Source organism: Monodelphis domestica, chromosome X, assembly GCF_027887165.1.
Source record: "Monodelphis domestica isolate mMonDom1 chromosome X, mMonDom1.pri, whole genome shotgun sequence".
NCBI lineage: Eukaryota > Metazoa > Chordata > Mammalia > Didelphimorphia > Didelphidae > Monodelphis > Monodelphis domestica.
Genome location: NC_077235.1, coordinates 38,848,935 through 38,870,212, shown reverse-complemented (window position 1 = coordinate 38,870,212; position 21,278 = coordinate 38,848,935). Strand labels below are relative to the sequence as shown.

The 21,278-nt window shown below is 46.2% G+C and overlaps 1 long non-coding RNA gene across 1 annotated transcript; it reads right to left on the bottom strand.

Moving 5' to 3' along the window:
• Positions 1 to 15,131: 15,131 nt before the first annotated feature.
• Positions 15,132 to 17,796, bottom strand: LOC103100603 (uncharacterized). The gene is made up of 2 exons (XR_474745.3): positions 17,598 to 17,796; positions 15,132 to 15,525 (listed from the first exon to the last, which is right to left on the bottom strand). It is a non-coding gene; the product is annotated as an uncharacterized LOC103100603 (long non-coding RNA).
• Positions 17,797 to 21,278: the final 3,482 nt, after the last annotated feature.

The window sequence follows — 21,278 nt, the reverse complement described above, 5'->3', positions numbered from 1 at the left end:
TATGAGCGAGGGCCAGCAGAGCGCCACAATGGCTGCACCCTCCGCCTTTCCGTCACTGGGAGCAACCATTTCTGACGCCTGTGCTGCATCATGCCACTCCCCCCCCTTTCCCCTTCTGATGGTCTCTACCAAGGATCCTCAGGAGGAGCAGGATTCTACCAGTGACAGCCTGGAGGACAGCAAGCAGGATCCCCAGTTTCAGCCCGTTTGTGAAGCCCTGGCAGGCAGGCAGATGAAGAAGAGCTCTGGAAGATGGGAGCCAAGCTGCTCCCACTTCCCTCTCACAGTGACCTTCCCCAGTGGAAAGAGCAGGAAAGGCTCTTGGGAAGCTGCTGAGACACAAGGACAGAGGGACAATTGGCTTCCTCAGGAGCCCGGAGAAGTCTCTGAAGAGACAATGACTCCAGAACCCCACTGCTGGAGCTGTAGCCCAGTGCCAGTAGTGATGTGACTTGTGTTGGAACACACAGCCTCACTCTGCCAATCAAAATCCAAAGCTAGAGCTGCTGGCCAGAAGATTCCTGAAGGCACAACATGCCCCCAGGTTGAAGGCAAAATTCCAGGAATGCAAGAAGGAGCTGAAAAGAAAAAAAGAATGGAAAGAAGAACCCAAGGAAGACACAGCTTTACTTGTCAAAGGGAGAAGTTCTGACCAAATGGCTGAGAAGTTCGAGCAACTTTGGGTGAAGGATGGAGGCCCAGCGTCTAAGCAGGACATCCAAGGGAAGAAGAAGGCTCTTGGTGAGCTTGAAGCTGATTCCTAGAATACTTCCTGAAGGGATTTGTAGCTTTCATTCCCCCCTTTACCTTCCATCTTCAAATCAATGCTGTGTATTGGTTTTCATGCAGGAGAATGATCATGCCTGGGCAGTGGGGATGAAGTGCTTTGCCCAGGGTCATACAGCTAGTAAAGGTCTGAAATCAGATGAGAATGTGGGTCTCCATCGAGAAGCACCCCTAAGGAAAGATAAGAGGTGATACTAAGGGTTTCAGCCTTTCCCACTCAAGTTGGTTTCAGGTCCCAGACAGAGCACTAGCCCAGAGGCAGAGTTAGTTGAGAGACAAGTCAGGAAGCAAAGAGCCACATTCTTCTTCCCCCACTAGCTTTGCAAAGGGAATCTCCTCCCTGGGGATAGATCCTTTCCCTGGACAATGGCTTTGGGCTTTGACATCCACCATTGCTTTCCCTTCCCCTCCTCCCCAGATCCCAGATTTGAGCCATCCCACAGAGGGATTCAAGGTGGTATGGAGGTCCCCTCAGGACTTCCTGCCCACTTTCACCAATGCTCTGGACTTAGCTCTCCGATTGGCTCCCGTAATCACGTGCAATGAATCCCTTCTGTTCAGGGCTCCATTTTTTCCCTCTTCTACAAAATGAAATGTTTGGATTAGCGGATCTCTTCCAAGTCCTTTCTCAGTCCCTTGGCAGCCAGGTTAGGGGGCTGGAGTGTCTTGCGCATGTGCAAGCAGGAGGGAGACTCAGCTGATTTATGTGGGAGGGCCAACAGAGCGCCACAATGGCTGCACCCTCCATCTTTGCGTCACTGGGAGCAACCATTACTGCCACCTCTGTGGCATCACGCACTGCCACCCCCTCCACCTCCCCTTCTGATGGCCTCTACCAAGGAATCTCAAGAGGCGCAGGATTCCACCAGTGACAGCATGGAGGACAGCAAGCAGGATCCCCAGTTTCAACCGGTTATCTGTCTGCCTGAGCAGGATATGAAGACCCTGCAGGCAGGGAGATGAAGAAGAGCTCTGGAAGGTGGGAGCCAAGCCGCTCCCCTTTGCCTCTCACAATGACCTTCCCCAAAGGAAAGAGCAGGAACGGCTCTTGGGAAGCTGCTGAGACACAAGGACAGAGGGACAATTGGCCTCCTCAGGAGCCGGGAAAAGTCTCCGAAGAGACAATTACTCCAGAACCCCACTGCTGGATCTGAAGCCCAGTTAGGGCAATGACGGGCCTTGTGTTGGGAACACACAGCCTCACTCTGCCCATCAAATTCCAAAGCAGAGCTGCTGGCCAGAAGATTCCTGAAGGCACAACATGCCCCCAGGTTGAAGGCAAAATTCCAGGAATGCCAGAAGGAGATGAAAAGAAAAAATGAAGAAAAAAGAAAGAAGAAGCCAAGGAAGAGACAGTGTGACTAGTCAGAGAAAGAAGTTCTGACCAAATGGCTGAGAATTTTGAGGAACTCTGGTTGAAGAATGGAGGCCCAGATCCAAACAAGAAATCCAGGGCAAGAAGAAGGTTCTTGGTGAGCTTGAAGCTGATTTGTAGAATACTTCCTGAAGCGATTTGTAGTTTTCATCCCCCCCCCCCTTTACCTTCCATCTTCCACTCAATGCTGTGTATTGGTTCTCAGGCAGGAAATTGTTCAAGGCTGGGCAATGGGGGTAAAGTGCTTTGCCCACGGTCACCCAGCCCTTAGGAAGAGTCTGTTTTCAGATGTGAATGTGGGTCTCCATCGAGAAGCACCCCTAAGGAAAGATAAGAGGTGTCACTAAGGGTTTCAGACTTTCCCACCCAAGGAGGGTTCAGGTCCCAGACAGAGCACTAGCCCAGAGGCAGAGTTAGTTGAGAGACAAGCCAGGAAGCAAAGAGCCCCATTCCTCTTCCCCACTAGCTTTGCAAACTGAATCTCCTCACTGGGGATCCTTTCCTTGGACAATGGCTTTGGTCGTTGGTTGACATCCACCAGTGCTGTCCCTTCCCTCCTCCCCAGATCCCAGACTTGAGCCATCCCACAGAGAACTCTGATTCCTAGGCAGGATTGAAGCTGGGATGGAGGCACCCTCAGGCTCTCCCCTCCCACTTTCACCAATGCTCTGGACTCAGCTCTCCCATTGGCTCCCAGAGTCATGTCCAATGAATGTCTTCTGTCCAGGGCTCCATTTTTTCCCTCTCCTACAAAATGAAATGTTTGGATTAGCGGATCTCTTGCAAGCCCTTTTCCAGTCCCCTGGCAGCCGGGTTGGGGGGCCGGGAGTGTCTCGCGCATGTGCGAACAGGAGCGAGACTCAGCTGAGTTATGAGCGAGGGCCAACAGAGCGCCACAATGGCTGCACCCTCCGCCTTTCCGTCACTGGGAGCAACCATTTCTGACGCCTGTGCTGCATCATGCCACTCCCCCCCCTTTCCCCTTCTGATGGTCTCTACCAAGGATCCTCAGGAGGAGCAGGATTCTACCAGTGACAGCCTGGAGGACAGCAAGCAGGATCCCCAGTTTCAGCCCGTTTGTGAAGCCCTGGCAGGCAGGCAGATGAAGAAGAGCTCTGGAAGATGGGAGCCAAGCTGCTCCCACTTCCCTCTCACAGTGACCTTCCCCAGTGGAAAGAGCAGGAAAGGCTCTTGGGAAGCTGCTGAGACACAAGGACAGAGGGACAATTGGCTTCCTCAGGAGCCCGGAGAAGTCTCTGAAGAGACAATGACTCCAGAACCCCACTGCTGGAGCTGTAGCCCAGTGCCAGTAGTGATGTGACTTGTGTTGGAACACACAGCCTCACTCTGCCAATCAAAATCCAAAGCTAGAGCTGCTGGCCAGAAGATTCCTGAAGGCACAACATGCCCCCAGGTTGAAGGCAAAATTCCAGGAATGCAAGAAGGAGCTGAAAAGAAAAAAAGAATGGAAAGAAGAACCCAAGGAAGACACAGCTTTACTTGTCAAAGGGAGAAGTTCTGACCAAATGGCTGAGAAGTTCGAGCAACTTTGGGTGAAGGATGGAGGCCCAGCGTCTAAGCAGGACATCCAAGGGAAGAAGAAGGCTCTTGGTGAGCTTGAAGCTGATTCCTAGAATACTTCCGGAAGGGATTTGTAGCTTTCATTCCCCCCTTTACCTTCCATCTTCAAATCAATGCTGTGTATTGGTTTTCATGCAGGAGAATGATCATGCCTGGGCAGTGGGGATGAAGTGCTTTGCCCAGGGTCATACAGCTAGTAAAGGTCTGAAATCAGATGAGAATGTGGGTCTCCATCGAGAAGCACCCCTAAGGAAAGATAAGAGGTGATACTAAGGGTTTCAGCCTTTCCCACTCAAGTTGGTTTCAGGTCCCAGACAGAGCACTAGCCCAGAGGCAGAGTTAGTTGAGAGACAAGTCAGGAAGCAAAGAGCCACATTCTTCTTCCCCCACTAGCTTTGCAAAGGGAATCTCCTCCCTGGGGATAGATCCTTTCCCTGGACAATGGCTTTGGGCTTTGACATCCACCATTGCTTTCCCTTCCCCTCCTCCCCAGATCCCAGATTTGAGCCATCCCACAGAGGGATTCAAGGTGGTATGGAGGTCCCCTCAGGACTTCCTGCCCACTTTCACCAATGCTCTGGACTTAGCTCTCCGATTGGCTCCCGTAATCACGTGCAATGAATCCCTTCTGTTCAGGGCTCCATTTTTTCCCTCTTCTACAAAATGAAATGTTTGGATTAGCGGATCTCTTCCAAGTCCTTTCTCAGTCCCTTGGCAGCCAGGTTAGGGGGCTGGAGTGTCTTGCGCATGTGCAAGCAGGAGGGAGACTCAGCTGATTTATGTGGGAGGGCCAACAGAGCGCCACAATGGCTGCACCCTCCATCTTTGCGTCACTGGGAGCAACCATTACTGCCACCTCTGTGGCATCACGCACTGCCACCCCCTCCGCCTCCCCTTCTGATCGCCTATACCAAGGAATCTCCCGAGGAGCAGGATTCCACCTTGAAACAGCATGGAGGACAGCAAGCAGGATCCCCAGTTTCAACCGGTTGTCTGTCTGCCTGAGCAGGATATGAAGACCCTGCAGGCAGGGAGATGAAGAAGAGCTCTGGAAGGTGGGAGCCAAGCCGCTCCCCTTTGCCTCTCACAATGACCTTCCCCAAAGGAAAGAGCAGGAACGGCTCTTGGGAAGCTGCTGAGACACAAGGACAGAGGGACAATTGGCCTCCTCAGGAGCCGGGAAAAGTCTCCGAAGAGACAATTACTCCAGAACCCCACTGCTGGATCTGAAGCCCAGTTAGGGCAATGACGGGCCTTGTGTTGGGAACACACAGCCTCACTCTGCCCATCAAATTCCAAAGCAGAGCTGCTGGCCAGAAGATTCCTGAAGGCACAACATGCCCCCAGGTTGAAGGCAAAATTCCAGGAATGCCAGAAGGAGATGAAAAGGAAATAAAAGAAAATAAGAAGAACCCAGGGAAGAGACAGCTTGACTAGTAAGAGAAAGAAGTTCTGACCAAATGGCTGAGAAGTTCAAGGAAATCTGGGTGAAGGATGGTGGCCCAGAGGCTGAGCAGGAGATCCAAGGCAAGAAGGCTCTTGGTGAGCTTGAAGCTGATTTCTAGAATACTTCCTGAAGCGATTTGTAGCTTTCATTTTTCCCCCCTTACCTTCCATCTTCCAATCAAGGCTGTGTATTGGTTCTCAGGCAGGAGAATGGTCAGGGCTGGGCAATGGGGGTGAAGTGATTTATCCAGGGTCACCCAGCTAGGAAGGGTCTGAAATCAGATTAGAATGTGGGTTTCCATCGAGAAGCTCGACTTAGGAAAGATAAGAGGTGACACTAAGTGTTTCAGACTTTCCCACCCAAGTGGGGTTCAGGTCCCAGACAGAGCACTAGCCCAGAAGCAGAGTTAGTTGAGAGACAAGTCAGGAAGCAAAGAGCCACATTCCTCTTCCCCCACTAGGTTTGCAAACCGAATCTCCTCCCTGGGGATCCTTTCCTTGGACAATGGCTTTGGTCATTGACATCCACCAGTGCTGTCCCTTCCCTCCTCCCCAGATCCCAGATTTGAGCCATCCCACAGAGGGATTCAAGGTGGTATGGAGGTCCCCTCAGGATTTCCCGCCCACTTTCACCAATGCTCTGGACTTAGCTCTCCCATTGGCTCCCGTAATCACGTGCAATGAATCCCTTCTGTTCAGGGCTCCATTTTTTCCCTCTTCTACAAAATGAAATGTTTGGATTAGCGGATCTCTTCCAAGTCCTTTCTCAGTCCCTTGGCAGCCAGGTTAGGGGGCTGGAGTGTCTTGCGCATGTGCAAGCAGGAGGGAGACTCAGCTGATTTATGTGGGAGGGCCAACAGAGCGCCACAATGGCTGCACCCTCCATCTTTGCGTCACTGGGAGCAACCATTACTGCCACCTCTGTGGCATCATGCACCGCCACCCCCTCCGCCTCCCCTTCTGATCGCCTATACCAAGGAATCTCCCGAGGAGCAGGATTCCACCTTGAAACAGCATGGAGGACAGCAAGCAGGATCCCCAGTTTCAACCCGTTGTCTGTCTGCCTGAGCAGGATATGAAGACCCTGCAGGCAGGGAGATGAAGAAGAGCTCTGGAAGGTGGGAGCCAAGCTGCTCCCCTTTGCCTCTCACAATGACCTTCCCCAAAGGAAAGAGCAGGAACGGCTCTTGGGAGGCTGCTGAGACACAAGGACAGAGGGACAATTGGCCTCTTCAGGAGCCCGGAGAAGTCTCTGAAGAGACAATGACTCCAGAACCCCACTGCTGGAGCTGTAGCCCAGTGCCAGTAGTGATGTGACTTGTGTTGGAACACACAGCCTCACTCTGCCAATCAAAATCCAAAGCTAGAGCTGCTGGCCAGAAGATTCCTGAAGGCACAACATGCCCCCAGGTTGAAGGCAAAATTCCAGGAATGCAAGAAGGAGCTGAAAAGAAAAAAAGAATGGAAAGAAGAACCCAAGGAAGACACAGCTTTACTTGTCAAAGGGAGAAGTTCTGACCAAATGGCTGAGAAGTTCGAGCAACTTTGGGTGAAGGATGGAGGCCCAGCGTCTAAGCAGGACATCCAAGGGAAGAAGAAGGCTCTTGTTGAGCTTGAAGCTGATTCCTAGAATACTTCCTGAAGAGATTTGTAGTTTTCATTCCCCCCTTACCTTCCATCTTCAAATCAATGCTGTGTATTGGTTTTCATGCAGGAGAATGATCATGCCTGGGCAATGGGGATGAAGTGATTTGCCCAGGGTCACACAACTAGTAAAGGTCTGAAATCAGATAAGAATGTTGGTCTTCATTGAGAAGCACCCCTAAGGAAAGATAAGAGGTGATACTAAGGGTTTCAGACTTCCCCACCCAAGTGGGGTTGAGGTCCCAGACAGAGCAATAGCCCAAAGGCAGAGTTAGTTGAGAGACAAGTCAGGAAGCAAAGAGCCACATTCCTCTTCCCCCACTAGGTTTGCAAACCGAATCTCCTCCCTGGGGATAGATCCTTTCCTTGGACAATGGCTTTGGGCTTTGACATCCACCATTGCTGTCCCTTCCCCTCCTCCCCAGATCCCAGATTTGAGCCATCCCACAGAGGACTCTGATTCCTAGACAGGATTCAAGGTGGTATGGAGGTCCCCTCAGGATTTCCCGCCCACTTTCACTAATGCTCTGGACTTAGCTCTCTGATTGGCTCCCGTAATCACGTGCAATGAATCTCTTCTGTCCATGGTTCCATTTTTTCCCTCTTCTACAAAATGAAATGTTTGGATTAGTGGATCTCTTCCAAGTCCTTTCCCAGACCCTTGGCAGCCAGGTTATGGGGCCGGGAGTGTCTCAGGCATGTGCAAGCAGGAGGGAGACTCAGCCGATTTATGTGGGAGGGCCAACAGAGCGCCACAATGGCTGCACCCTCCATTTTTGCGTCACTGGGAGCAACCGTTACTGTCACCTGTGTGGCATCACGCACCGCCACCCCCTCCGCCTCCCCTTCTGATGGCCTCTACCAAGGAATCTCCCGAGGCGCAGGATTCCACCTTGAAACAGCATGGAGGACAGCAAGCAGGATCCCCAGTTTCAACCGGTTGTCTGTCTGCCTGAGCAGGATATGAAGACCCTGCAGGCAGGCAGAGGAAGAGCTCTCAAAGATGGGAGCCAAGCTGCTCCCCTTTGCCTCTCACAATGACCTTCCCCAAAGGAAAGAGTAGGAACGGCTCTTGGGCAGCTGCTGAGACACAAGGACAGAGGGACAATTGGCTTCCTCAGGAGCCGGGAGGAGTCTCTGAAGGGCTGTGACAATCATTGCAGAACCCTGCTGCTGGAGCTGTAGCCCAGTCCAGCAGTGATGGGTCTTGGGTTGGGAACACAGGGACTCACTCTGCCCATCAAAATCAAAGCCAGAGCTGCTTGGCCAGCTGATTCTTGAATGCACAAAATGCCCCTAGCTTATAGACAAAATTCCAGGAATGCAAGAAGGATCTGAAAAGAAAGAAAAAGAAAGGAAAAGAAAGAGAACTTAAGGAATAGAAAGCTTGAGTAGTCAAAGAGAGAAGTTCTGTTCAAATGGCTGAGAAGTTGGAGGACCTCTGCGTTAGGGATGGTTTTCCAGAGTCTAAGCAAGAGATCCTTGGCAAGAAAAAGGTGCTTGAGGCCCAGGTGACCCAAGGGATCCAGGATGACCAAGAGGAACAGCAGCCCCGGGTCCAGGATCAGGACTCATAAGCCATCTCACCATGGGCCTTACCTTCTGTCCTTAATGTTCCCTTTTATTTTCTTCATTTCTGTTCATTTTCTTTATAAGGGACTTTATAGAAAGAACTGAATTTCAGCCTTCAGGTTGTTTTCTAAGCTTTTATCCTTTTGAAGATGTCTTCTTCAGCAGACCATTTGCCCAGTCCAATGTACTGCACTCTTGCCATTCCTTTACTTATTGTAACACATCTAAAGGCCTGAAGAAAACATTTCCATGGTGTACCAGAAAAGAAAAAAATAACACAATGTCTTTTCCCATGATAAGGCCCTATGACTATATAACTATGTCTAGGCTATGAGTGGATAACTGTACCTATTGCTGATGTTTTCAGTATGTTTATTGGAGTAGATAAATGTTGATGGTGATGGGAGCAAGGAAGGTTGACCTTTTATCCATGGATATCCATGTGTGCTAACTCTCTTAATAGTCGTGTATTGGCAATGCTTTTGTAACTTAGAGACTTGGAGAATTCTCGGAGCCACTAGGGACTTGTTTGGGACCACTCAGGTATTAGGTGTCAAAGGCATCATTTGACCCAGGCTTCCTACCTGACTCTGAAGCTAATCGTCTCTCCACTCTATTATGTTAGGCTATCTCTCAAGGGATATTCATTAGCTTCCTCAAAGGATGGGACTTACCTTCTCTTGATCTTGGTGATGAATCTGAGATATATCCTTTTTAGCAATGCAGGTCAAAACTTATCCACATTTTCTTTATCCTAAGAATTCTAGGATGAGGGTTTAGGTATAGACACCACAGAATTGGTCCAGGCTTATCTCTTCCCTGATCATCCAACTGGATGGCCTTTAGACTGTTTCTTGCACTGTAATCATCCTTTGTAAAATATGCTGTATCTTATTGATACCCACCATACATCTTTCCGTGACCCTTTGGGTCAACTATCATTTGGGTTCTTTGGAGTTAAAAAGTCCCCAGATAAATATTGGAGTTAAAAAAATATTCACTCTTTTTTGGTAAAAGCCTTCCCTTCCATCTTAGAACCAATTCTGTATATTGGGTCTAAGGCACAAAAGTGGTAAAGTAGGGCTAGGCATTAGAGATGAAGTGATTTGCCCAGGGTCACACAGGAAGGATGTGTCCCAGGCTGGATTTGAACCTCCAATCTTTAGGCCTGGTTCCCTATCCACTGAGCCACTCAGCTACCCTTCCTAGGCTTCTTCTAGTATTGGCAGATTTTTGCATAACCATGGAGAAGGACAAGAAGAGAGAAGACATGAAAGTCTGCCCTGGTTGGGAACCAAAGGAAGAAAAATGTCTCATGGAAACAATTGCTGGGTGAGCTTGAAGCTGATTCCTAGAATACTTCCTGAAGGGTTTTGTAGTTTTCATTTTTTCTATTCTTATCTTCCATTTTCCCATCAATGCTGTGTATTGGTTCTCATTCAGGAGAATGGTCAGTGCTGGTCAATGGGGTGAAGTGATTTGCCCAGGGTCACACAGCTAGGAAGGGTCTGAAATCAAATTAAAATGTGGGACTCGATTGAGAAGCACCCCTTAGGAAAGATCAAAGGAAACACTTGGGGTTTCAGCTTTTCCCATTCAGGTTGGGTTCAGGAAACCTATAATGTTTGTGTACATAGATTTCCATTGGGCCACCCAGCTGCCCCAAGAGATTTTTATTCTGAAGACCATCTTGTTGTCATTGAACATTGTTCACCATTCTGCAAAAGCAAAAGGCCCTCCTTTCATCTTTCTATTCAATTCTACATATAGAACACCCAAAGTCCTTCTGCAGTATTTGTTCAAGATATATGTACTGATGGACTGAGTGAATAATCTGTAACAGTGATGATGAATGTTTTATAGATTGTGTGACATGCCCCCCCGCAGTGATTGTTGGACATGTCCCGCCCTCTTTTCCCCACACACTGGAGGGAGGAAGTCCTCCCACTGGGGTTCTGGAGTATAACAATCTGGAGTTGCTCATCCTTTAGTGTGAATTCCTCTTGAACTGGAATCTAATCTGGAACTTTATGACATTAGCAAAAACCTGTGAGCCTGATTGTAGTTAGATAGGCCTTGGAGTCAGGCAGCCTGAAGTTTAGATCCTACCTTGAATACTTCTTTGTTATGCGACCCTGGGGAAGTCACTTTGTGCTGTAGTTTTCTAGGCAGTGTTGCATAGTGGATAGCATGCTGAAATGAGAGTTGAACAAGGCCCGAGTTCACACCTCACCTCAGATACTTATTATCTATGTGACCTTGCAAAGTCATTATCTATCTCTGCGGTTCCATTTTCTCATTTGTAACATGAATGAGTAGGGCTCAGGGGCCTCCAAGGCCCTTTCTAGCTCTAAATCTTATCCTAAGATCCTGTCTCACTTGATTTTGATGACAGAATCTTGTATGATGTTTGCCATGTGCAGGCCCATTCTGTAGTGAGATCTTTGAAAACTACATTTAAGCAGTTACTTCAATAATGAAAATAACCTGTGGCTTCATCAGTGTGGGTGTGCCTCTCCGAGAGGAATTATGTCTCCTGAATTCCTAGTCCTTAGAAAGTATTCTTCATGAGCTATCACCTGGTGACCATCCTCATCGCTTTGACTGCCTCTCAGTTTGGCCACCTGCCTCACAGTTGTTGGAAAGAAAATACTAAAAAAGATGATAGATGATAGAAAGGTGATTTTCAGATTGTTTGTTCTTCTAGACAGGATGACAGAAACTCAGTCTCTTGGTGGGTTCCCCCTTCAAACCTCGGCTTGATGGGAGCTGCCAGGACTCAGGTTGTGCTGGCTTGGCCTTCCACATCCTCCAGTCAGCACCACATCACAAGGAAGAGTTCAGAGTAGATTTGACGGGCAGAACATTTGAATTGAGATGAGATATTTTTGTGAATCTGCTGTCATATTTTGCTCATGATTTTTTTCTTACTTGAGATAATGATTAGAAATGTGTCAGGGTAAGAGGAGTTCTCTTGTGAACAAAAGAAAGGCAAGATGGAAAAAGTTCTTTGGACATTTCTCTAAGCAGACAACATGATGTAGTGCCAATGGAAAGCAATAATTTGCTTCAAAGTATTAATTGCTTATATGCATTTTGGCATAGATAACTAGTCGCTCTTAATAGTTGCCACACCAGTGATTTAGGCAGTCTTTCACATTTTCATTTATTAATATTTATGCCTAAAATACTAGTAGACCAGGAAAGATATGATGGCAAATGAGATGCCAGCTGCTGAGGATGTTATAGTGATGCTGCTACCAACAGGACTTGTATCCATTTCTACCAGATTGATAAATTCTGGAGCCAGCTCACTGACCAGGTGGGGTAAAGGGGAGTCTTGGTGAAAATGGCATAGAATACAACTATGCTATGAGTGGTTGATGGGAAAGTTCTAGGACTTCACTTGATCTTTTTACATATAGAGAGTTACTTGAAGCAGGTAGGCCACAGATAAGCCTATTACTCTAATCTAGGTAACAGGTGATTGGGGTCTGAGCCATGGTGATGTGAACACACACAAATAGATGCATTGAGGGAGAAACAACAAGATTTTGCAACCACTGGCTAAGAGTCAGGAGATGAGGAGGATATCAATGTCTCAGTCCTTAGAGACTAGAAAGATGACAGAAATGAGGATAATGGGAAGAGAGTGAATTTGGGAGAAGGGGGGAGAGATGCCAAGTTCTGTTTTCAACATTCTGAATTAGTAATGGCTACAGTACCCTTTGTTTGAAATATCTAAGAGGCACTTGGTAAGGTGAGACTAAAGCTCAGGATAGGGAGACTGAGGCTGGATAAATAGATTGGGAGTCTTCTGCATAGTTGTAATAATTAATCCATGGGAGTTGATCTGGTTCCTAAGAGAGACGGTACAGAGAGAAGAGAAGAAGGCCCAGGACAGTCTTGGGGGCACCCTACAGTGAGTATGCATGACCTCAATGAAGATCCTAGGATGCTCACTGCTATAAAGTCATTGGGGATTTTCCACATTAAATCTTGGTGTTCCACTGACATAGCTTCTGTTGTTGTTTGATGAGCATACTATGACTTGCTTACCAGAAGCAATGCAAAATCCACTATCGAGACTATGGCTGCCTGAGAAGGGTGAAATTTGGGCTATGTAGCAAAAATGGGACATAACAAAGGCACTGGTAGCCCACAGACTAGTCTGGGTTCTTGTGGCAGGTGCAGCATGTTGCATAGATATTCTACAAATGATTTATGGAAGAACATGGAGGATGAGAGGCTAGGGATGAACTTGTATCATGGATGGAATACCCACAATGAGGAAATCAAATGGCCCTAGATATTGAAGCTTGAAATGTTTATATATGATGATTTCATAGAATGACAGAGTTGGAAGGGACTTTATGGATTATCTAGGCCTGATCTCTTATTTGATAAGGGGAGAATCTGAGTCTGAGATGGGGGAGTACCTCTTTGCTTAGGGGCACTTAGCAAACATGCATCAGAACAATAGCCAGGACTCAGATATTTTGACTCCCAGTCTTTCCCCCCAAATAGCATTAACTTTTTATTCCAAAAGCACATACTGGAAGCCACAACTAGCTCACCCTTGTACAGGTCAGATAATTCACAATTGCCTTGCCACATAAAACAGAATCTCTTGTGGCCACTAAATGTGAGCAGACAGCAAGAGGAAGCAGTTTCTAGGAGCGCTCAGGAGCTGCCACAGGTCTTAGAAAGTACAATTGCTCTCAGTGGTCTTCAGTCATCACTTACCTGCTTCAGTAGAAGAGAGGGGGTGAAGAGGCAATCTTTCAGGGAAGCAAAGTGTTCCCCAGGCCATTCACAGTTCCCAAATGACTCCTCAAATGGAAGTTTCAAGACTCCTTTGGGTCTTTTTTTTGGCTATAGATCGACACAACAGAGCTCCTACTATCCATCTTCTCAATGATCCATTTGCTAAATGTAGTGAAAATGTTAATAGGGTCAAGAATAAATCACAAAAGTTATCTCAACAATGACCACCAGTAAGGTGTGGGCTGTCATGTGGAATTACAGCTTTCCTCCTCCATCTGCTTTTGTCCTACTTAAAAAGAGGTAAACAACTCCCCAAAAGATGGTGGCCTTTCACCATTTTTCAACAAGCATTTGTTAAGCACCAACCGCGTGCCAGGCTTGGTGTTAGTGATACCGAGACAGAAGCCAAATGGTCTCTGTCCTAAAAGAGCTAGCAGTCTATTGAAGGGAAACATCATGGACCCAGGAGATTAAAGAGGAAATTCATACAAAGTAATTATAACAGAGGAAGAGAATCAGCAGTGATTTCGAGGGTTCTCCTTTCTTGTGCCCTGGAACCTTTTGGTAGGTAGGCAAGTGAAGCCTATGGACTCTTTCTCAAAATCATATTTTTAAATATGGAAAATGTTATATATGTATGCGTATGTGTATAATAACAGAAGGAACAAAAGGTTAGTGAAAATAAAAGGCATAATTTGTTTCCCTCTGCAAGTTCACAGACTCTCTCTCTGCCTTTTCCAGAGTGAAGACTGTAAAACTGAAAGAAACTCGCCAATGTGTATGTTATGCTCCCAAAAGAGCCTCTGACAGTGACTTTACTAGACAGAGGCCAAGGCCTGAGCAACTCAAGCACCCAGTTCACTCAGGAGAACACTGGTACTCCCTGTTCTAAGAGAAAACCTCTTATAGAACCCTTCAGTTAAACAGGGGTGATGTTTAGATTCTAAACATTCCATTGCTCCTCAGGTCACCTTGTCCCTCTCCTCAGGGATCCCTTAAGTGTGTGACATTCTTAGAGGTGGGACTCCACCAAACTGGAGCAACTTAGGGTCAATAATAATCATGCTAGCTAGAAGTTCTATAGCACTTGAAGGTTTGCAGAGAATTTTATATAATCTCATTTGATCTTCACAACAACTCTTGAAAGTAATAACCACCATCATCATGGTGACCATTTATATAGCACTCATACTAAGTGTCGGGCACTGTGCTAAGTACTTTACAACTATTATCTCATTTGATCCTCACAACAACCCTGGGAAGTAGGTGATTATTATCTCCATTTTACAGATGAAGATGCTGAGGCAGACAGAGACAAAATGACTTGCCTAAGGTTATACAATTAGTGTCTGAGGCAGGATTTGAATTTCTATCTTCCTGACCACAGAGATCCACTGCTCTCTGACTATACCATCTAGCTGCCAAGGCTATGGGCATGACCTCATTTATTTCAGTTCACTAGGTGACCAATTTGGATCTCCATTATTGGATTAAGTCACCAATTCACTCAAAATAATGCACTTAGGTATGTGTATTCCCAACCTTGGGCCTGTTGAGACCCTCTCCCTCCCCTCTCCCCATTTAGTGATATGCCTTCCCTCCCCCCTTCCTCCCTTCAATTTGTAAAGCTGTGGAATGGGATATTATCTAGCCATATCATCCTGCTTAGATCTAAAGGGGATAGCAACTATGGTCCTTCATTTTAAAAAGTAATGATTAGAGGTACCCTTGGGAAGCATCTTAGCCAACCAGACACTTCAAAATCCCCAACCCCCAAGTTCTATTTGGAATTCTGCTGAGTGAGTATGCTGTACCCATTTGCCTCATCACTTGTCAGTTGATGAAAACTTTGGACACTGGGACCAGCTACCATGGCCAAAGTTTTTTGACTCTTGTTGAAACACATTGGGGTGGGCTATGACATCATTGTAACCCTAAAATAAATGAAACTAGGCCCAAGTGAGGTGATTATAGCAGAGTTTTATTCATATGCACATCTGGTGATTTTTTAGAATAAAGATCAGACATAGGATGGCCTGAAGGACAACCTTGCAATTTTCGGCAATACTATCGCAGTTGTGATTGTCGGGGGTCATGTTTGGTTCAGGCCTTGAAAATCCCAGCAGCTTCATCATGTAGTTCCAGGTAACAGCAAGTAGGGCAAAGAGGAAGATAAAGATCCAATATAATAACTGCAACACCTCCAAGCAGAACTTGCGAATCAGGAGGAAGATGACACTCTTGCCAGCTATCAGGCTGTTGTACCATGGTATGCTGACACCAACCGGGGTGACAAAATGGTTGGTGGAGCTTTTATATGGAGAAAGAATCCACCGCGGCATAGCAATTTCTACCTGTAGTCCAAAAAAGAACAGAAACTAGTATGTGAGGCTCTTGTGGCTCAGGCCTTGTTGAAGCATCACCCCCTTGGCTGGTAAAGGAAAAGATGAGGCCCTTTCTTTTGAACTTTCAGTGCTCAAGCTTTGCTCCTTGACAGCAAGCACAAAGCTGGGCTCAGATGATAGCTAATGCCCCTTCATTCAAAGAGCACTCCTGCACACAGTAGTCTGCATGCCTTCCCAACAGTAATGTCAACTGTCAGGGCTTTTGTGATATCACCTTTCATTATTTAAAATGGAGAGAATGAAGAAGAAGAAAAAGAAAAAGGCATGTTAGTGCATGAAACTGCCATTTACCTTCCATGTGACCTTGGGGAAAAGCTTTCACCTCTTTAGGTGTTAATGCCCTCCCTCATCTAAAATGAGGAGGGAGTATAAGAGATGATCAATAAGGTCCTTTCTGAATCCATACCTGAATATCCCAAGTTTAAGACCCAAAGCATTATTGTTTTTACCCTAAATTGGTTTGTCCTCCTAACTTGGCTGTTTCTGCCTCTGCCACCATTTGTCTGTTCTCCATTTGTCCCTTTGGGCAAGGTACTTGTAATCTGCCAACCTGTGTCTGCCATTATATATTTATTTCCTCTCTAATCCTTTCTTGGAGTGCTGTTGGATGAATCCTTCTTAGGCACAGATTTAGTCATAAACATCCTCTGAACAAAATGCTTCCTTACCCTCTTACTGCTTACAAAGGTTCAAAAAGTCTTGAAGTCTGGCATTCATGGCCTTCCACAGTCTTATCATCCCCCTTCTAGATTTTTCTTAGATTACTTTTAGGTTCCAGCCAATCTCCATAACTACCTGCCTGTTAACTAAGCCCTCTTGACCTCCCATGTCTCTGTTTTTCTCACACTAGTTAATATGCCAGGAATGAGCTCCCTTGCCCCCAATCTTTTGGAAATCTTATCCATCTTTTAAAGCCTAGCTTGTGTGTGTGTGTGTGTGTGTGTGTGTGTGTGTAAAAGAATTCTCTACAGTCTGACTTATTGGCTCACACTTGGTTTTCCAACATCACACTAGTCATCTATTCATTATCATACATCATCAATTTAAAGAGCATCATAATCAGTAACGAGGACTTGGAATATCAACCTCCCCCAACTTAAAGGAATAGGACAGCTTTCTTTGCCCCCACAAAAGAAATGCTTAAGACACAAACATAAAACCTGATCTTGACCCCTAATTCGTACTTCTACTAATTCAGTGTGCTTCAATCGTTTCCCTTTGACCTCTACAATCAAATACAATCTCTTTTGTTTGACATTTCTGGCTGATTATACCACATTTCCCTTCTAACAGTCTAGGGTCCAAAAGAAGTCACTAGACATTTCCTCTCCCATCTCCACACTTTTATACTAGTTATTTCCCATGCCTGGAAGACTTCCCCCCTCCCCTCCCGCCTCAGCCTCTTTAAACCCCTTATTTCTTTATAAACTTGGCTCAGGTGCTCCCTTCTTAGGCTTCCTTTCTTGTTGCCCACTGACTGTTAGGACCTTCCTTTGAATCACCTTTTAAAATGTTGGTAAGTAAAAAAAAATAAAATTAATTTAAAAATTAATAAATAAAATGTTGGTAAGTGCTTAGATAATATCTTTAGTGTTTCCCCTTGATAGAATCTAAGCTCCTTGAAAGTAAGGTCTGTTTTGCTTTTGTCTCTATTTCCTATGCCTGGTACATATTAGGCTATTAAAATGTTTAGGGCTCGATTGATATTTCTTTGACAATATGTATAACACACATATAAATGACATTTACGATATATATTAACATACATATATTTGTATACACATTCATAGACTTCTACATATTCCCCACAGATATGTTTTTGTACTCTGGCACATATAAACAGAAATTTGGCTAGGCCAATCTACAGAACCACACCCCCATCCATCTTTTCAAATCTATATATGAACATATATACATATACTGAGCTCTAACAATACATATAACCAACCCCCCATATCTCCCAATCTAATTCAACCACAAAAGATTAAAATAAATACCCCCCAAATATTTGAAAACATTACCTAAAATCTCATAGGATTATCATTAAGTTTAGCCAATTTCGGGTATCAAAGGTAGGAGTATTCAGTTACTAGCCTGTTGTATAGGTAGAACTCTGTATGAAGGCAGCCACACTGGTATACTGCCCTAGCCAATCTGACCTAAAGGCTCCAGGGGCACCAACTAAGTTGCCTGGGAAACTCTGATGCAGCAGGATTCTGGGCCCAGTGTCACAATACAGGCTCAGAAACAGCAGGGGGGTTTCTCTGTTAGGCTGCAGTAACCAGAGCAACCAAGAGAGCAATGGGCACTGCTCATATGAGGACAGCCCCCTACTGTCTCCCTAGGCCTGAAATAAAGAATTTATCATTTATCTTAGTTCAAAATAAATGTTTGAAAAATCCGTTTGGGCTAATAATAGGCTAGGGGTAAAAGGAGATTAGAAAGGTAACCCATGGGCACAGAATGACTGATCTGTGACTTTCAAATTCACCAGTCACAAATTTTTACCTGCTTCTAACAGACAACCACAGAGACAAACACACACAAGCACAGCTAGGCACTTCCCTGAAGACATTTATTCATTCCTGTATATTCTAATTCCCTTAAAGGTTACTTTTAATGGGGAGAGGAGTGAGTGGATATCAAATTGAGAGTCCTGTAGAGTCCTGTAGGCCTCTCAAATTCAGCATTTCCAAAGCAGAATGCACATCTTTCTCCCTCAATTCTCCCCTCTTTCAGAGAGCATCTCTACCCTCTCCACCATCCAGGCTAGCAACGTCAATGATACCTTCGAACCCTCCTTCACTTACACCCAGGCCCCACTCCAGCCCCTTATCCAATCTGTTACCAAGTGTTGTTGTTTCTACCTTCACGTCTCTCATCTATCTCCCCTTCTTTCTACTCAGCCAGCCACCACTGTGGTACAGGATCTCTTCACCTCCTGCTGAGACTATTGCAGTAGCCTACTGGTTGATCTCTTTGTTTTTAGTCTCTCAGCACTAGAGTCCATCCCACACTCATCTGCCAAAGTAACCTTCCTAAATCACAGTTCTGATTATGCCGCCGTCATCACCCCACCCTCATCCCCATCCCCAAGTCAGTAAGTTCCAATGGTTCCCTGTTACTTCTGAAATGAAATACAAGATGCTCTATTTGGCCTTCAAAGCCCTTCACAGCCTGGACCCTTTCTACCTTGCCTGCATCCTCTCACTTTCCAATTCAGCAGCACCTGCTTCCTAGCTCTTCCTCCCCAGATTCGGTACTTTTTCTTTTCTTTTCTTTTTAAATTTGGGTTTTTAATTATTTTTCCAGATTACTTCAGTATAATTTTCAATGATCATTTTTTTACTGTGCAGTGTGGCTGGAATGCTTTAAAAATTGTTCCCCCACCCCAAAACCCCTAGGGGATGGCCAGATGCTGTCCTGGGGAAGGAGAAGAGCCCAGGCCCCACTTCTCTGGAGCCTGGAAGGCACCTGAGCTGTGGGTCACCACAGGAGAGAAGAGGCTTCTCTGCTCAGATCTGGCAGGGGCTATGGAAGAGATAGATTCTTTCTGGGAAGCCTAAGAGTGGTATCCAGACAATCTTTTCTGCCACCATAATGAACTCTACCCAGAGGGTGAAATGCCACGTGGCCCAAACCCCTGGGCAGTTGGCACCAGTCCTATGGGGGGGTTCTCGAGGGGTGGCAGCCACAGGCCAGACCTTGGTTTCCTGTCTGTGCTACCTCTGTTCCCAAGTGGAAATGTATTTTGGGGTCCTAAATGACCCCAAACTTTCCTATCTGGAAGTAGGCAGGGAGGGAGTTTCCAGCAATCACAGGGCTATGCCAGGCCACTGGAAACAAGGCAGTGGGATATATAGGCACAATTGTCACTAGTTCACTGTGGGTGACCCAGTGAGTGTGTTGGGGGAGGGCCTGGGACCCAAACTAGCTGCCCAGCAGCCCCTGTGGGTCAGGTGGGGCCCTTTGGTTCAGCAATAAATCTCCCCCTTTTCTGCTCTGGCTCAGGGAAGGGCCACAGTGGGCATAGTGGGCAGTGCTGGTAGTGGGGGGAGATGGCTCCTCTGCCTGGTGATTTAAAAATCCACAGTTGATGCATACATACATACAGATATATAAGTATATAAAATTCCAGTGATTCCTAGGGGGCAGGTTTGGGAACCAGGATCTGCCACCTCTAGAAAGGTATCCTAGGGCACCCTGTCCAAGCTGGGTAGAAGGAAGAATGGAGCAGATTTCTCCTCCCTGCTCCACTCCTGAGGGTGAGGAGAGAAAACTACCCCAGCAAGATAAAGACTTAGAACAGTCCTGGCATGTGCAGGAATTGCCTGGCTCTGAGGTGCCTCAATGGGCCTTTACAGACATCTTTAAGGATAACTGTGCAAAACTGAAAACTGGGCCTGTGGGCAGCTGCTACTGCCATCCACTGGGTGTGGGTGTCAGGGCCTCAGGCTAGAGGAGGGTGGGGGACTCTTCCTCACTGTCTTTGCAGTTCCCACAACAGTCCTAGAAAGGGGAAGGGTAGGAGAGGGAGACATGGAAGACTGAGAGGGAAGTAGAGCAGGCAGGGTTGAAAAATGTTTTTTTTTTTACTGTATAAATCTTTTGTTTCTCATCTTGATAAATATTTCCCTCATATTTCTCATCATTCTTACTTATGCCAATTTTTTTTATTTTTTTAATTTTATAGTATTTTATTTGATCATTTCCATGCATTATTCATTAAAGACAAAGATCATTTTCTTTTCCTCCCTCCCACCCCCCGTAGCCAACGCGTGATTCCACTGGGTATCACATGTGTTTTTGATTTGAACCCATTGCCATGTTGTTAGGATTTGCATTAGAGTGTTCGTTTAGAGTCTTTCCTCTGTCATGTCCCCTCAGCCATTGTAGTCAGGCAGTTGCTTTTCCTCAGTGTTTCTACTCCCTCAGTTTGTCCTCTGCTTATGGATAGTGTTTTTTCTCCTAGATCCCTGCAGATTGTTCAGGGACATTACACCGCCATTAATGGAGAAGTCCATTACGTTCGATTATACTACAGTGTATTAGTTTCTGTGTACAATGTTCTCCTGGTTCTGCTCCTCTCGCTCTGCATCACTTCCTGGAGGTCGTTCCAGTCTCCATGGAATTCCTCCACTTTATTATTCCTTTTAGCACAATAGTATTCCATCACCAACATATACCACAGTTTGTTCAGCCATTCCCCAATTGATGGGCATCCCCTCGTTTTCCAGTTTTTGGCCACCACAAAGAGCGCAGCTATGAATATTTTTATACAAGTCTTTTTGTCCATTATCTCTTTGGGGTACAGACCCAGCAGTGCTATGGCTGGATCAAAGGGTAGACATTCTTTTATCGCAGGGTTGAAAAATGTTACTGGACTTGGGAAGCCTGGTGTTGCCCAAAGGTGCCTGCAGGAATGCTTCTGGTAGACCACCCCCACCCCCCATCTCCCAACCCTGAGTGAATGAGCAGAGTGGCTACTCCCAGGGGATATGGCAGGGGTGGGGTGGGGTGCTGAAGCCCTGGGCAGCAAAGGGGTCTGCATTGGGAAAGAGTAAGATGTGGTCTTTTGATCTTTATCTTCATTTTCAAATCAAGCCCTCCCTTGGAATAAAATAAAATAAAAAGCCTTTTTGCAAATCAAGCAACATATCAACCAGGTCCAACAGGACACACTTATAGTCCCCTACTTCTGC